We start from the raw sequence: 19,106 nt of genomic DNA on the forward strand, positions 1-19,106 counted from the left end.
ACAGCAGTTAAAAAAAAAGCCCATGTTGTTAGGAATGAAAGCAACAAGAGAAATAACAAAATAGGAAAAGAAGATATACCACTCATTAATTATTTATGTCTTACTGATTGACCTACTTGATACCCACAGTAATTCCCACCATGATCATTTCTAGCATCTCTGTCCTTATTTGCTACTTGAGAAGATTCCCGTAACCACTTCAGTACAGTGCTCCCTCCGGCACGCAGGGGCAGACACAGTCTCTTTCTCTCTCTCAGGGTTTTCCAACAGGAATCTGCGCCAGGGGAAGCGTGAAACATCTTAATCGGACAGAAAGGCTTATTTTAAATAATTTCTAAAAGAAAAAGAAAAAAGTTTTGCTTTTTCAAGTAATTTTCAAAGTGAAGTCTGCACTGTTGAGGATGGAGAACTAATGGTGAGTTGAAATCACAGTGACTTTTTGTCCTAAAAAAAAACTTTCCAAGGGGAACTCACCTGCTTCTTCAGATATTAGTGGGGTTGGTTCAGTGTCAGGAGTGTATGGGGAGATGAGAATGGGACAGCTAAGCCTGAGCCAGTCTGTTTGGCCTGGCAGCAGGTCAGCAGATAAGTGATTTATTTTACATCTGTACAAAGGGTCTGCTTGCACCAATTACATGTTGGCTAAAATAAAACAAACACATTATTTTTTGTTAGAAATGAAGTAAGTTTCTTTGTGCTCTCTCTCCTTTTGCTGTCTTCCTAAAAGTCTTTCTCCTTCTGTAGTTTAAACCAAAGGATTACATAATCTGTCTGTACAGTAAGCATTACTCATATCAGCTTTTGTGACAGTAACAGCTTTAGAAGGCCTGGAGGATGGAGGGGGTTACTGGGAAGTCAGTGTTACATTTAAGAGACTATCTTTCTTGGTGTTTTAATCTGAATTTATTGTTCATATGTGCACATGATTTTTCAACCTTGGCAGTGCAGCAGTCTTCATAGCTACATACACATTATCGATATCAGTTTTTTTTATGACAGTAAACGCATTGGAAGCTCTGTATAGAAAAGCACGATGTCTAGTTGGGCAACAACTAGAGTGCAGATTGTGGTTCACAATATATTACAAAAGCAAATGGGCATGGCAGCATTTACTCATTTCATCTTAGATGACTTCCTGTTTTCCTCACTGTTCATGTCATTATTAGATTGTTGTCAGTTAGAGATGGGAGTGTCCTGTTTGGTCCTATCCACACTGTATTGCAGTGTGGCAGTTTTTTCGTGAAAGCATTTATTTCAGAGATTGTTAACAGCTATTGTTAACAGCTATTATTGCTCTGTATCTAGGTATGTTTAAGCTGGAAGAATATATTGTTTGAATGTAATGAAATTATATGAATAACTAACCTCATTTTAGTCATCTCCAGGTGTGCAGTATAATAGGTGAGGGTTGACCAAAACTGAATATTTAGCTATGCTGAAGAACAGTCTGTGGCCTTTATTTTTTATGTACACTTCACAAAAGACAAGCATTAAGATAACAAGTAAAACTTTATTAGTACACTTCTTTTCTTTTCCAGTTAGTACATGTGGCCTTAAGTACAATGATCGACTGACTGCAGTTGTCCCTGGTCTCTGTGCTGGCCTTTCCTCATCTGACTTCTAGGTAATTTCTGAGAAGTTAAATCCTCATTCTGTATGACAGTTTGTACAGTGTGAACTCTCATCCCCCAAACCACTGCCCTGTTGCACAAATATTTGCCTTAACCTCCTAAGACCCGAACTCTTCCATGGCATGCATTTTTAATTTCTCTTTGATATTTGGGCATATTGGGACCTGATGAATGCAAAAACAGAGAATTGCCAATACTTCTTTTTTTTACCTAATTTTTGTTTCTAAGAAAAATGAGAGCCACATATGAGGATATTCGCTTAAAATTCCGATAGAACAGTAGCAGTATAATGTCCTCGTAAGTGAATATCAGGTGCTTGTAGAGTAAAATTGAGTATTTTGGTCTAAATAACCCAAAATGTGATGTCCACATATGTGGACGCCAGCTCTTAGGAGGTTAAAAATGTTTTTTGAAGCATATAAGTAATTTAAAAATGTAGATGTACTGCTTCAGGTGGAATAAAGTAAAACTTTAATATTATGACTCATTTTGATTACTATGTTTGTATTTTGTTTGGGGCAGTGATTCTAGTAATTCAAATAATTTGATTATAAAAAAAATTCTCGACCCAAATTCTTTGCTTTGATGTGTTGTTTAGCAAACGTGTTAAATGATGTAAACGTGAGCCAACAGATCTGCAATACAAACATCTTTAGGGGAAGTGTCTGAATCAGGGGCGTATTTTCCAGGGGGGTTAGGGGGGTTATGACCCCGCCAATAATCAGACCCAACCAATATAACCCTCCCCCCCAATAAAATTATGATTTATCTTGTATAAATAGGCTGTTAATTTTCTTTACTCATTTCAGTCATTAGCAGCAAAATAGTGGCATGTTTAATCATCTGGGAATTTACCCAGATTTATCTATTTATTTAAAATCAGAGATCTTGACCCCCCCCCCCCAATGTTCAGCACAAAGTTACACAGATGGTCTGAATTAAAAAGTTTAGCCCACACAGCCCCCAATTTTAAACCAAATCACTGATAAGAAATCGATAGTAGCAATATAGGACTATTTACTCTATCCTACAAGTTTAGTATGTGGCCCAACTAAATAAAAAAAATTAAGAAAAGAGAAGATATTCTTCAAACATGGATAATGAAAAATATCTGAATCAATATCTGAACTGTCACGTCTATTTTATTTACAGCCCATAGCCCAATTAAACAACAGATGATGAACCAAAGCCCAGATAGGCACATTTACATTCCAGGTCTTCAAAAAACCCAGTTTCAAAATGCATGAAAAGTATTGATACTGGCAATACTGGCCCTGTATTTATTTGGAATCCGATCGATGCCATACTGTGCAGTATCTCACAGCACTAGTCGGAGTCTGTTTACACACATGCACCGCGAAGAGCAAAGAGGCGGAGCCGTTACCGACATGGTGAGCTGAGCTCAGAGTGAATAAAAACATGATTCTAGCGTCCATAACAGCAGCGCTGTTCCTGTAATCACCACTAAAACCTTTACTGGGAAAATGCTAGCGGGAGTTATTCATCAAAGCACCTCATCAAGAAATGCCCAGGCGAAGAAAAGCAAATTTTGTTGCTGCTCCATCCACTGCCCTTTGTTTTTACACAGCGAAAAATCTGCAGTAAGCCTCAAGATGTTGTATTAAAATCTGCAGATGAACAAACAGGGGGGAGTCTAAAGGCCAGGGTGCAACCAAGAGGGGGGCATATTAACTTCAAAGCTTTCTTAACATTTTTCAGATTGAAAGTGAAATTATATAAATTATATAATATTTTTTTAATGTATGAAATTTAATTAAATGGCATTAATATTTAAAAATATAAAAAAGAGGTTTGTTAGGCTAGACACTGAATTATTATTAATATTAATTAATGCGTAAAACATCATAAAGTCTGTTTTCAGCATCACAAAAAAATTGCCTCCTATTAAGAGATGACAGAGAAAAGGTAAATTGTTTATGCCTTAGTTTAGATTGCATGTATTTCTTATTTTATTTGACTTTGACCTTTGACTGTACTTGATATTATTTATAGATTTTTGGTTTTTCTGTTTTCTTTAAAAAAAAATGTAATATGGGATGTACATACAATCAAAGGGTTTAGTTTTTGTTTTTATTTTTGTTTTTTTGACAGATGTTGCATGCAGTTGAAATGTAAAAGATTGCAATTTATAAAATGAAAACCAATGGGTTGTTTATTCTAAAAGACCTGTGTTTTTTCTCTTTTTCAATATTTATTATTGCTCATAAATAAGGCAAAAATATTTCTCATCCGATTACTCGATTCATTGATGGAATTGAGTAATGCAGCCCTAATTTTGTTATGCTTGTGTTCCTCAAACTGATTTTGGCATTGTGGCAGCTTTTGTACATGTCAAATAACATTGTATTGATTTACGGTTGTTCTTCCATTCAATGGTTCCAATAATTTCCTTTGAAATGTTAGAAACAATTAGGAGACAATCTATCACAAACCACCTCTTACCTCATCTCAGTACAAAAATGCACTTTGAGGTCATACAAATTAAGTTACATTTATTTATGTTAAATATTAAAGGTCTACTTCGATTAGACACTGTGAGTGTTTAATATACTAGGTCAGTAATCAATTGAAACGTATCGCCCGGAGTCAGTAAATTATTTGATATTTTGTTCTACAGATAAAAAAAGTGTTTCTACTTTGTTATTTCTGCCCTCTGACAATAAAACACCACTTTCTACAGTACAATATTATTCAAATACTGCTCGTGAGGGTATTGGACTACAGTGTGGTCCAACACTACTTTTACAACATCATCACCTGACCATGAAGACAACAGCAGTACAATATGAAAACACATACTGTAACTTAGGCAACATATCAAGTATACATTGAGTGTTTTCTTTTTCTAAAAAGCAAAAAAAAACCCTCTAGAATGAAGGAGGACATTACATGAAAGCTTCCAGTTCATCAAATCTCACTGAGCAGTCCTTACCTGTAAAACAATCACTTTTCTTCCTTGCTTGTTCTGTATTATATGTTTCTTAATCTCTGGTGAAGTTATAGCACATTTTCTTTAAAAAAGTAACTTTTAGCTGCCCCCTTATTAATAGGGGGTCATCCCCTATAAATGATGTGTCAGATTTTTACACCAGATGTAAACTACTACACAGTGGAGCTACTATCTGACTTTCTTTCAACTCCCAAGGAAATAAAGCAGCTGTACCTTTAGCTAGCAGACAGATTGTGCAACACACTGCACAGAAACAGTGTGTGTGTTTTGATATTTGTTGAGCTGTTTGAAAGTTGCTTTCGAGTTTAATTGCCACTTAAAAAAACATTACTCCCTTTTATCCTCTTGTGTGACCCTAGAGAGATGCGTAAGTGCCATGACCACAAGCTACTGAGATCAGTACCAAAACGCTGTTCCGGATCATTCCAGCCCACTTTAACCCCTGAATGTACTTCTATAAATGATGCATAAATTATGTGGGGTTTTTTTTGTTTGTTTTTTCCCGTTTTTCTTTTCTTCATTTGAGATAAGAACTGGTGATGATGGCTACACTAGAGGCTGTCTTTTATACGTTGTGGTTTCCTCCGTTTAGGTTCAAATTAGTCCGATGCTTGAAAGTGTCCAGTATAACTCCCAGCAAATGTCTTAAACCTAAAGTACAGTAACAAGTCTCATTTGAAAATTTAAGGAGTAGCGAGTAAAGATGTTTGTTTTAAAATATGGATACTAAAACTAAAAACTTTTCAGAAAATTATGTACAGATACCTGGATATTTCTACTTAAGTACAGAAACTGCACAACACAGTGATAAAAGCACAAGTTTTCTTTGATTCTCTGGCATTTGGATCATGCTAAAGGCAGAGAGAGGAACCCAGACAGATACTAAGCAATCTGTGGGGCTTTTTAGTTCAGCTGAATTCAACTCAACTTAATTCAGTTCAGTTAAATTTTATTTATATAGCACCAAATCACAACCCCAGCATTCATATTTAATAGTGCATAGGTATTTCTAACACATCGTATCAGTGAGACCTATTAGTAGACCTTCCTCTATTCTGCATTAAAACAATTGGTCAGTGAAAATCTGTTGTATTGCAAATGATTAGAGAGGAAAGCCATAACATAACAAGTTTACATTTGCATTTTTAAGCCAAATAATGGATGTAAAGACAATATAACTCTGCTGTTTACACTGTTCTGTTTATCACATATTTTCTAACCCTACAGACTTTTTTCTTGTTGGAAGCTAGCTGTTCATTCTGAAGGTGCAGCAAGATGCAAAATGTGGCACAGTTGTTTGTGCCACCAAGTCCAGACAGCTTCCGTCCCTTTAGTCGCGAGTCCCTTAATGCCATCAAAAGAAGGATTGCTGAAGAGAATGCCAAGAAACCCAAACAAAAGAAGGAAAAATGCAAAAATGAAATTAAGCTTACACCCAGCTGTGACCTAAAGGAAGGCAAATCACTCCCCCTTGTATATGGGGACATTCCAGACGGCCTGGTGTCGATGCCACTGGAGGACCTGGATCCCTACTACAATAATCAGAAGGTAGGTTTGTTTGAATTTAACCTTGAGCGCTATCAAAATAAAAGACGCGCACCAGATAAGAAGTTGCAACACGCGTTTGCGTACATAAGATTTTCTGGAGGAGGACAGACACTTGTTTAGAACTCTTAAAGATGTCGAAGAAGCAAGCTCCTTTAGGCAATTACTTTGGTGTTCCTCCACCTCCAAAGAAATGTCAGAAGGAGTCTGAACCGCAAAAGAAGCGCATATTCTCGGAAAAGTGGTTGCAGGAGGTGAGCTGGCTTCAAACAAATGATGAATGCACAGAGATGTGGTGCAGAATATGCAGTGAAAATCCCACTCTAGCGGACAAAAACAGTGCCTTCTATATGTACGCAAACGCGCGTTGCAACTTCTTATCTGGTGCGCGTCTTTTATTTTGACAGTGAATGTGCACCTGCGGACCACTTATGTGCACCCCTGAATATATACAAAAACAAGATAAAGGCACACAATGGAAAAGGCACACTGTGAGGGACCAAGTGGCAAAGGCATTGAGGTCACAGGAGAAATGTCTTCAAAATGCCATCACACACATATTGAGGAACAAAGTGCTTGGAAATAGTGACAAGGTTTGAATATAAAGTCCATGTGTGAGTGCCTTGAGTGATGGAGGGTTACTCAGACCGTGGCTCAGATTGGTGAGGTGAGTGGGCAGGGTTAGGGTGTAGAGGGATAGTGTTTGCTAACAGTTTGAATGGCCCAAGGGAAGAAGTTGTTTGCGAGTCTGGAGGTGTGGGATCTGATTGACCTGAGGCACCGACGAGAGGTCAGCTGGTCAAACGGGTGGTGGGTGGGGTAAAAAGGGTGTCCTGTGATGGCACTGGTTTTCCTGAGACAGGAGGATCTGGCAATGGCCTCCAGGGGTTGCTTTCTTTTCATCATCACCCTTCATCTCTGTTTGTCACGTCACGTCTGCCCTTAACAAATAGGAAAAAATCCAGCCAGAAAAAATCCTGACACAGGACCTGAGCAAAGCATCTGGCTGTTGACTTGATAAACAGTGAGCTTACACAGCCATCTGTAAAACATGGTGACGTCTCTGTCAGAGCTACATTTCAGCCAGTGGTGGTGGAGATCTTGTCAAATTTAATGTAATTGTGAACACAGAAATGTACTGACAGATTTTCTTATACCTTCCTATACCATCTGGAAAGCACATGATTAGTAATCATTCACATTTTTCTGCATGACAATGATCCCAAACACACTAACAATAAAGTCAAAGCATACCCAGATCGGAAAACACACAGTGAAATACTATCAGACCTCCTAGGAGCCCAAAGCTTAACATTACTGAAGCAGTTTGGGATCATCTTGACAGAACAGAAGAAAAGGCACCCAACATCCAAAGAAGAGTGTTGGAAGCTCCCTCAAGAACTATGTCTGAAGACTACTTAAAGAAATTCCAATGAAAGCTTGCCTAAGACATTTCAGGCTGTAAAATAAAGGTGGTCATACCAAATATTGACTAACTCTGCACAAACTCAGTTTTTGCCTTATATATTGTATTTCTATATATGTTTGCAGATGTCTCAACAAGTCGTTCAATATTTAAAACTTTTTAAATATAAAAAGTGGCTCAACACTTTTGCAAGTACTATATAATGTTATATATTTTGTAAATTATAATGATATAATGCAAGACAGCCAAAGAGTATCCATATGTATAAGAGTATAAAGATGCATAAATGTCTGTCTGTTTCTCTCCCAGACTTTCATAGTATTAAACAAAGGAAAGGTCATTTTTCGCTTCAATGCCAGTCCAGCCTTGTACCTCCTGAGTGCCTTCAACCCTATACGAAGGCTATCAATTCGGATACTGGTACACTCATATCCTTTTATTGGGATATGAATCTGATACGCATGAATAATGTTGATGCTGAGCTGTCTGCTGATGTAAGCCCAGGGTTACATGTTCACTTTGTTACTTTATTTATATGAAAAAAAAATTACTTTCACAAAAAAATCAGTTACTTCCTTGACAATTGCCTGTAAATTGTTCAGCATGGCGATCATGTGCACTATTCTCACTAACTGTGCATTTATGACAATGAGCGAATCACCTGTCTGGGCAAAGAAAGTGGAGTAAGTGTTCTGCAAACATACATAACATACACACAGTGTAGATACTGTGAAGAGTAACTGGTGTTCTTTTTTCCAACAGGTACACATTTACAGCGATTTACACCTTTGAATTCCTCGTTAAAATTTTAGCTCGGGGGTTCTGTATAGGAAAGTTCACATTTCTAAGAGATCCCTGGAACTGGCTGGATTTCTCTGTCATTGTCATGGCGTAAGTACAAGGCTTTTTCATAATTTTTGTAGTTTTTGTCACACATTTGGAATTGACTCACCAAAGAAAAAAGATAATCAGGCTTTCATAAACAGAGACATTGATTGTTGGCGTTATATTTTTTGGTAATGATTGCAGCTTTATTATTGCTGTTTTTGCATGGTTCTATGCTACATCTATTGTAATCTTTGTAAATTTTCTAAAATAATTATAATGTTTCTTGCAGGTATGTAACAGACCTTCTAGACCTAGGCAATGTTTCAGTCCTTCGGACATTCAGAGTATTAAGAGCTTTCAAAGCACTTTCTGTCATTCCAGGTAAGCAGTTACCATTTTTGTTTTGTTCTTTTATGGTTTAACAATTATATATAATAATTAATTAGATCCCTTTTGGTGCGTGGATATTTTCCTCTTGCTTAACTGTGGACCTTTCTGTGAGCTATACAAGAAGAGCTAATTTTGTTTGCGCAGTTACTCTGTGAGCTCTGTGCAATTTTGTTTGTCCATGGAGCAAAATGCAAAACCATGTACTGCTCTACCACTTGGATCTCTAAATAGTTTATAGTATAATTTAGCCTCCACCCACTTTTCATATGGTTAAAGAAGCCATACTATTCCATAAAGGGTGGTCTTATTAGTGTCTTATTGGTGAATGCATGTCTTCCATTTTACCATTTTCTGGCTTACAGACACATTCAGATTTCTTAGATAAATCAATCTCGTGTTAGAAAATACATGTTAATAAATGATGGCTTGGTTGACTTAGGATGCATGTCATCTTATGACTGGTTCCATAGATGGCAATAAAAACACACACAAAGAGTGCTCTCATTCTCACTCCATTCATGCTCAAAGTAAATATGCTACAAATATAGCTGTAAAGCATACCACTCCAAAATTTCCAAAAAATGGATTGAATAATGGCGGCACCATTGAACAAGGAAAAAGAATATATTGAATAAACAGTCCATTGTTGACACTAAGTGCTTCTAAAGATAAAACCCACTGGGATCACTTTGTATTGTTTGCTTATACATGCTAATAATATTTACTGTTTCTTAACTGACTGTAAGCATTTTTTTGTTTGACAGGCATAAAAGCCATTATTAGTGCATTGTTCCAGTCTGTGAAGAAACTCACTGATGTGATGAGTCTCACCATTTTCTGCTTGAGTGTCTTTGCCCTAATAGGGTTACAACTGTTCATGGGCAATCTGAAAAATAAGTGCATACGAAAAGAGAATAGCTGTTTGAATAACACAAATGTGACTGTGGACTTTGAAAAAAACATGAGTGAGTATTTGATTTTCCTCTTTAATGCTTTTTTAACACTGTCACAGTATACACACACACACACACACACACACACACACACACACACACACACACACACACACACACACACACACACACACACACACACACACACACACACACACACACATCTATTAAGAGAGAGAGAGAGTGAGAGAGAGAGTGTCAGTTTTAACAGGGGAAGGTGGCATGCTCCTCCCTGCCTGTTTATGTAACAGACCACTGTTGAATTGTCCATCATCAAATTCATCTGAGTCACCAGCCTCAGAGTTGTGCTTATTTGTAGTATCCTTTCATTTCAGAGTGGAAAGAAACATTAATCTGCATAATTTTCAATAAAAAATTGGGGTATTCTAAAACTTTTGACTGGTAGTGTAGTAGTGGTGGACAAACAGAGGAAGACAGCTGTAGTGATAAATGTAGCTATACCGAGTGAGAGCAAAATCAGGAAGAAGAAAGCTTGAGGGTCCTGATCGGTATCTTTGCTGCCTGTAGGACTGCACTCTTCCCAGCAGAGACCTACGATGATGTTCCTGGGATCTGCTGGAGCCACTCATCTAGCTTGGTGGTCACTGTACTAAAATAGTTTGATAGTAATAGTGATAGATGTCTTCTTAATTCAAATAAATCCTGGGCCATAGAGTAAGAATGTCACAGTACTGGGTCTGCGACCCGGTATTTGTGTTCAGGTTCTGAATGAATATTCTTTGATTTAGTGTTATTCATGTTTTCCTTATTTGTCTCCATGTGTTATATACTTTTCTGTAGCCTTTAGTTTCCCTATGTGCCACATTTAGTTACTCTTGTCTCCGTGTTTCATGTTCCCTCTGTTCCCCTCGTCAGTCATGTCTCTATGTCCCAGGGTCAAGTCTGGGTCTTTACGAATGTCTCATGTTTCCTGTTTTATTTTGATAGTTCCTTGTCCTGTGTGCAGTGTATTCAGTTTTGCTTACTTCCCGTCTCTTTATGTGTGATTCCCAGCTGTGCTCTCCTCCTGTGTCAGATTCCCTTGTTACTCCCGTGTGTAACATATATGTATGTATATATACATATATGTATGTATGTGCGTGTATGTTTGCAGGTGTATGTATAACTTGTACATATCTTTCTTGTGTAAATGTAAATTTGTCATTGTGTAAATACTTATGCTATTGTGTACTTCACACACATGGAGAGATGCCAAACTGCCTTTCACTGTTCTTGTAACAGTGACAATAAAAAGCTATTCTACTCTATTCTATTCTATTTAAGCCCAGTGTTTTCCTCAGTCTGTTGTCGCGTCATACCCTCTTTGCTGTGTGTTTTCTTCGTGCTCCTGGTTTTTTTATCCTTCTTCTCCAGTTTCCAGCTTCCTAGTTTTATAGCCTCCCAGTGTTTAGTTCTTAGTTTCCATGTTAAGTATTGGTTTGTTTTTTGTGACTTTATTTCATGGATTATTTTTCCCAGCAAATAAAGGTGCCATTTTGAGTTTACTTTTCCATGTACGAGTCCTGCATTTGGGTCGTTCATCCTGCCTGCCACACAGCTTACCATGCCAAAAAGTCCTAATAGCTTGTTGTTGGGCTGTGTATGTTAAGCTCTTAATATGTATTTCACTCTTCTCTGATTCAATAAAACATTTGCAATACAAGAGTGAAGCACTCTTGTTGTCTTCTACATTGTATAATTGTAACCTAATTCTACTTCTGATGTTTTATGTATTGTTTTGGACCTCTAACAAACCATTCTTGTCATAGTCTCTCCATAAATAGCATGCAATAATAAATAACTGCTATTTTCCTTCTTTCCCCATCAGGTCTTTATTATTACCTGCCTGACAACAAAAAACATCCATTACTTTGTGGCAGCAGCATTGGAGCTGGGTAAGCAAGTTGGCTCTCCAGTTATAAGAGAACTGAATAAAATACAAAATGAACACAATCCTGGTACAGCCCCAGTTTTACAAAAATGTCACTATTGTGTATGTGTAAAAAAAACAGACTGCAGTAAATTTCTAATGTAATAAAAATATATTTTATCTACAACAGAAAATAGAAAAAGTATCACCATGTAGCATCCCCTCATCTTTAAAAATAATCAATAAATGTCTGGGAACTGAGAAGGCCAGCTGCTGAAATTCTGGAGAGGAATATTCTCCATAGTTTTTGTTTTTGTTTTGTTTTGTTTGTTTTTTTCATTTTAGGATGCACAGAATGTTTTCAATAGGTGAAAGGTCTGGACTGCAAGCAGGCTGTTTCAGCTGAAAGATGCAAGGCCTTCCCTGAACACGATGCCATCTGGATGGGGGCATACACTGCTCTAAATCATTTTCAAATCTCAAAGCATTTTCTGGATCATGTTCACATATAGCTTCTTCTTTTTTATTTGTGGATGACAATGATGTCTGGGAGTGTTCCTGAATCCATGCAGTGATTTCCATGGCAAAATCATGAATCTTTTTTTTTTTTGTTGCAATGCGTGAAGATCATAAGCATGCAATTTATTTTGTTTTGTACCTTGAACACTTCAGATTGTCTGAATCTTTTGAGGATTATGTAATGTGGATGATAAGATATTCAAAGTCTTTCAGGTCAATTTTCAGTAGAGGAACATTTTTCTGGCCAGGCAATGAATGCAGTACAATGAATGTAATTAAATCATTGCATTTTGTTTTGATTTACATTTAGCATATTTTTTAAATTATTTATTTTTTTATTTTTATTTTTTTATTGTTTATATATTGGTATGTTTTGCATTTCTTGTAACTTCCACTGTCTGCTAGGCAGCAGGGGGAAAATAAATCCCATTCGGCACATCACCAAATGAAAAACAAAGATGTAGAATTGCTAGAATGCTAAATCAGCCAAGAATGGGACAACGTTCCTTTCCCAGAAGTCCAGCAACTGGTCTGTTCAGCACCCAACTTTTATAGAATTAGTGTTGTTTCATGCATTCTTTCATAGTATTGCATTGGCAGTTCTTTCAGATCTTAACAGATGCTTTCTTGCAGGCAGTGTCCAGAGGGGTATAAGTGCTGCAATGTGGGAAATAACCCAGACAATGGTTATACCAGCTTTGACACATTTGGTTGGGCCTTCCTTTCTCTTTTCAGACTGATGACACAGGATTGTTGGGAAAAGCTGTACCAGCAGGTAGGCTAAAAAGGGAAACTAAAAGACAATAAAAATGTAAAATGATTGTGTACAATTTCAGTAATACCCATTTTGGTCAATTTTCAGTGTGTTTAACTTTTGCATTATTCAGGCTATTAGTCAGTTTTCTAATAAAATCCCCTGTTTTAATATACAATTTTACATTTAACTTTATACCTTTTGCTGATCACTTACCCTGTGAGAATATGTTTGGTTGGTTTTGATAAGACATTTAACCTTTAGGTTCAGATTTCTCCTTCTCTTGCCATATGAAGAGGCAGGGCTTGCTGTGTTTGCAGGAAAAGCATTCATCCACCACCATATTAGCTTTAAAGACAATATTTAGAGCTTTCTGTATAACACTCTCACTTTTAGCACTCATTGCAATTAAGTAGCAACAGTGAGACTATTAACAAGCTCTCTAATGACAGTCTTGGTCATGATATGAAACAGAGGTTGACACAAAATGACACAAAAGCTTTATACTAGCATGGCGGATGATTCTAGACACCAAATTTATGAGAATGGCCCAGTGTGTAATTGTATTTGTATTGTTTTGTCTGTGACTGCTGTTGTGATTTGGCACTGTATAAATAAAAAAATAATAATTTATACAGCATTTTAACAAACAATGTTATTTATGCTACAGCATAACTGCATATATTGAAAGGAAAGAGTTTACCAAAAAGTTTACATAGAAGCTGTTTCAGTTGTAGAGCAAGATTTAGCAGACTCAGAACCAAAATGGTCGGTCTTATTAAATTCTAGGTTTGTGGTAAAAGGTATTTAGTAACAAATGAGTTGCTCATCTTTATTTCTGTTACTTTATATCATATATATTAAATTGGTGCAGTTTTGCCACTGAAACTATAATACGTCTCATGATAATGACACTCAAAGTTGGTTAGACAATAGACCATGGACAAAGACCAAGACACTGGCTTTAGATTTAGACATTTGAAATGGTTAATAAATTGACTTGTTTGGAGTTTGGAACCAAGCTCAACTGGGTTTTTTATTCATTGTTATTTGCTCTAGGAAATTAAGAGAGCTCAAAAATTATCTTGATGCATGCCCAATTGAACAGGTAAGGAGATCCCAAAAGAGTTGATTCCGTTCATCAGGATGTAGCATTTTTAGTGGGAGAAACGTTTCACCACTCATCATCAGTTTTGGTCAAGTTATTTGACAATAGTAATTAGTTACTAATTACTGATTACTTGTCCAAGAAAGTGATTTTGTTACTTTACTGATTACTTATTTTCAAAAGTAATTACTTACTTTAATACTTAGTTACTTAAAAAAAAACATGATACACAACCTGATTACATAATAATGCAATAGACCTTTCAGGCCAATTCTATTTTTCCTGCATAATCCACCATAAAAAATTTAAAAAGGTCAATTTTTAAAACTTGTTTAATTAGTTTTAACCTTTCAATTTTATGCACATTTCATCAAGCAAAAATTAAATTATATGCAACAGTCTTCGACAAAGAAATTTCTTTAACATTTAAACCTATTTTCTGCATATTCCAGAATATAAAATACATTATTTTTTTGTGTTTATACTCACTCTTTCAAATAGATGCAAGTAAACACAGTAAATAAATAAATAAAATCAAAGATTCCTCAGCACAAAGTCCTGTCATTCTGAAATCTATTTTCACCTGCTCAGCGGGGGTGTGGCCGGTGGAATTTTGCCCGGTGCCGCAGCGGTCATGTCTGTCTGGTCTCTCTGTGTTATTTGGTTTGGCAATGTCAAATTCATTCAGTCATTCATGCATGCATTCATTCATTCATTTCCTGATTTATTTAGTGTCCTGCTTCAAGTATATTATGTTCAATTTCGCTTCCCCTCTGTCTTGTCAGTTAGGCGCACTGCAGGCGAAAGCGCATCAAATCCGACTTTTTTGACCCTATGCGACCCATATCCGATCATGGTATGACAGTGTGAACGGCACAAATCCGATATTTTCAAATCCGATCTGGGTCACTTTCGTATGTGGTACCGAATCCGATACATATCCGATGTTTTATCAATTATCAGCCAATTATCAGCGCCGGAGAAGCGCCCAATAAGACATCGTGAACGCTTCCTGGCCATCCAGTGAAACTGTTTGGAAGACAACGTTGGAGAAACGTGAACATTTTATTTGTACTGTATAATCTGCAGATTCTGACAGAAATCTGCAACTATCCTTTGAAGCACCGCTCCTCTCTAAAACAACAATAAGGATAATTATTAGGCCATATGTAAATAACACAATAACTTTATAACTTAAAACAAAATTAGGAAACGTAAAGTCCAAAACAAGTCTTTATATTAAGGCCTTCAGTCAAACAATACTGTTTGCTCTGGGTGTAAACAGAGCGCGTTGTGTGTGACGTCTTCTTTTGCTCGTGTGGGCCGCTTTGAGGGTTCACACTAGAGCGCGTTTGCTGTCACATTTTTTTTGTAGTGTGAACAAGCAGACAAAAAAATCGGATTTGATCAAAACATCGGAATTGAGCATTAAGACCTGCAATGTGAACGCCTTTGATTCTGTTTAGCTGTGTTCCTTGTTGTTTCCCATCTCTCCGATTACCTGGTGTGTGTAGTCTCCCCTTTGCTTATTGTTACATTATCCCTCAAACTGTGTGCGGCCCTCTTCCATTTCAGTTACTGCTTGTCAGATTATGTGCTCTGAATTTAAGTTGTTATTGTTATAAGACTTTGGCAACGAAGCTGTTTTGAGGTTTACACATTGTTTTCAGAGTCTTGCATTTTGGGTCCAATTCCTGCCTGCCACACAACTGAGACTTGACGATTTCTTTGAAAAAAATGAAAGTGACAAATTTAGAGGCACCTCAAATTTGAGAGCTTCTAAAATAGAAAGTATTCACTGTAAAAGGGTAGAATTTTGTAGCCACATATGCCAAGTATGAATATTGTATTTTAAGTAACTGTAAAAACACCAAAATCTTGTTTGTTTTTCCAGACTTTGCGGACATCTGGGAAGCCATACATGATCTTTTTTATGCTTGTAATATTCCTTGGTTCCTTCTACTTGATCAACCTGATCCTGGGTGTTGTAGCTATGGCCTATGACGAGGAGAACCAGATTGTCAAAAAGGAAGCTCAGGAGAAGGAGGAGAAGTTTCAGGCCACGCTTGAACAGCTGAGAGAGCAATATAAGGAAGCTCAGGTACATTGACTAACTCCTTTATTCTTCACAAGATATAATTTGGCAAGTAGCCTTCGGTAATAGTAATAAATCACACAGCAATAGTGCATTCATGTAGTTGTAAAAAGCATGAAAGTATATTAAGTAATCGAAATTATTCAGAATGCGTTACTCTCATTGAGAAACGTAACGGAATACATTACAAAATTCGTTTTGGGGCATTTATTCTGTAATCTGTAGTGGAATAAAGTAACCTTCCCAACACTGTTTAACACAAAGCCCGGGCTGACCCAGGACCATTGCTCACACTGCGCAGCATAAAGACCTTTTCATATCGGATGCAGCATGCGCTGCACTCACCGCTAACTAAGAGCAAAGGATCCAAAACTTGTTGTGCTGGCTGCTACGCTCTGCTTGGATGTCGTATTCTTGCAGCCACTCTACATGTACTAGCCTGGTCCTGGTCGTTTCAAAAAATGTATCTCTCTGACTTTATATCCTCTACAGGAGTTTGTGTTGTATTATGTTGAAATGTTTAATACAAGTGTGGATTGCTTATTCATAACGAAGAAAGCTTTGTAACTATCCCGACTAGTTAAGAGTGTGTCATTTCCACAACACTGCTTTCCCTCCGAGGTCTGCAGAGCTGTTAAAAAGGCTCTAGAGGTCCCTGTATAAGCAAATAAACCTGTGACAAAAAATCCACTGAACTCGGACATGCACAGAATGTTTTCCTTGGTGGTGTTGTGATGAAAACGCTGGGACATGAATGGGCCTTTACCCTTCCAGGACCAAAATTTGTATTTGCAAGTTGAAACTCACACACAAGCAGGGAACTTGAGCCCACAGTTTTACACATAGTCTTTGGCTTTGTGTCTGTAAACAGACCTTAACAAAAACAACTTGTGTAAATACATTTTACAAACACAAATCCTATTTATACACACAAATTCCCATCTACAGATGAACAAACATAAAGGTTTCAGATATTTTGGTTTACAAGGTTACAAAACTCAGTTCACAACTACGATTTACAAGTACAAAATATTAATGACCACTATTTGAGAGAATATGCAGGTCTCTGTGCCACGTGATCTGATTACCACTGGGACTACTGTTGTTTACCAAAGCCCCATCGAGTTCCTGATGAAGGTTCTTAGGGTCGAGTTGATCTTGCATAGTTCTAGACATTCCATGATCCATGTGTGGGGCATTGTCTCATAGGTTTTCTTGTAGTCAATTGAGGTGGTGCACAGGTCGGTCAGTCTGGTCTTGCAGTCTCGGGTGATGGCAGGAATACCAAAGCAGTTAAACACTAGCTACTGGTAGATAGCAAATACCTTTCTGTGTCTTGCTCATGTTTTGAGCCATGTGCCTGTATTATCCATATCCATATCCATAGGTAATATGGACTGAAGAATCACAAGTTGAAATCTTTGATTCATCACACAGAATCATTGTATGCCATTGAGTAGGCGAAAGGATGATTCCACAGTATGTGGCATCAACTGTCAAACATGGAGGAAGAACTGTGAAGGTCTGGGCTGTTTTCCTGAATCCAGGGCCAGTGACTTGTACAGAGTGAGAGGCCCCCTGAACCAAAACAGCTACCACAGCATTCTGCAGCGCCATTCAATACCCTCTGATATGCGCCTAAGTGCAAATTATGCAATTATGCAAATCCAAGTTATGCCAGAACTACCTCAGGAAAAACAAACAAGGCGATAAGCTTGAAAACATGCAGTGGCCAGCACAGTCTCCAGACTTAAACCCCATCGAGCTGGTTTGGGATGAACTAGACACAAGAGTGAAAGCAAAGCAACCTACAAGTGCCGAATATTTATATATTATATAATATATATATAGATAGATATTTATATATATATATAGAGAGAGAGAGAGAGAGATAGATATATATAGATATATCAAACATCACTGATCTGTTTACTATCATTGTCTTATCTTCCCACTTCTAGGCAGCAATAGCTGCTGCTGAAGAAGGAGCTACCGAGACCAGTGATAAAGTTGATGGCAAAGAGAGTTTCTCTAAGACCTTCAGGATGAGCTCCAAAAGGGCAAAGGAGAGACGCAGCAGGCGAAAACAAAGAAAGGATGAAGAGAAAGTGGCTGAGAGTAAGCCTCCTAAATCTGAGTCAAAAGACAATATACAGATGGCTTGCAGGAGGTCATCTACACATCAGGTAATTTTCTATGTGGTATGATGTGATATGAAAGTGTTATATAAGTGATCTTTTCAGTTCTAAAGTCCCTTTCACTTCTTCATTGGTTACTTCATTGCACTTTGTTACTGTTATTCATTACTGCATCTTTACTACATTTACTGTAAATTATAATATGACCTAATACCAAAAAGTTTGGACACCATTTAAAATGTAAATAAAAACAGAATTCAATGAATGTAAATCTCATGAACCCATATTTTTAGTCACAAAAGAACACAGAAAACATACCAGATGGCTAAACATAGACATTTTACAATGACTTTGACACTTTAATGTTGAAAATTAGGAATTTCCTGTTTCATTTGTTTCATCTACTGTCAGATTTATTGTCTGGAAGCATTGTTACAACAAAAAAGTAAATTACCAAACACAAATTTCCTTACTCTGTGCTGAGTTTTTATTCAGAAAGCACTTTATAACCCTTGTCAACAAGAAGATTCTCTGGCTTTTGTCACCTCTTGCAGGGCTCCTGACGGGCAGGAAAAGCAATTGGATTGATAATCTGACTATCCAGTTCTGAATTATGTGTAGCCATTTGAAATAACTTTTTAATTTTTTGGATTTTAGGACATTCAGCACTTGAACATTAATATCTCAAAACTGTTACAGGTGTACAAGCCATCCTTTTTTCACTGGTTTCTCTTATCAGAAAAAAACAGTGATTTGGGACATGATGCATCAAAATATATCAGAGTATCTGTTAGTTAAATTGAAAACAAAAAAAATCACGCTGTCCTGTAAAGCCCCATATTAAGCACATACTAATAAAAAAAAGTCTCATTGCAAAA

General features: G+C 37.1%; 1 pseudogene; it reads left to right on the forward strand.

Annotated features, from left to right (window-relative positions):
* Nucleotides 1-19,106, forward strand: part of LOC116322903 — a 37,221-nt pseudogene that overhangs the window by 3,768 nt on the left and 14,347 nt on the right.

This window comes from Oreochromis aureus, linkage group 16 (genome assembly GCF_013358895.1).
Source record: "Oreochromis aureus strain Israel breed Guangdong linkage group 16, ZZ_aureus, whole genome shotgun sequence".
Taxonomy (NCBI): domain Eukaryota; kingdom Metazoa; phylum Chordata; class Actinopteri; order Cichliformes; family Cichlidae; genus Oreochromis; species Oreochromis aureus.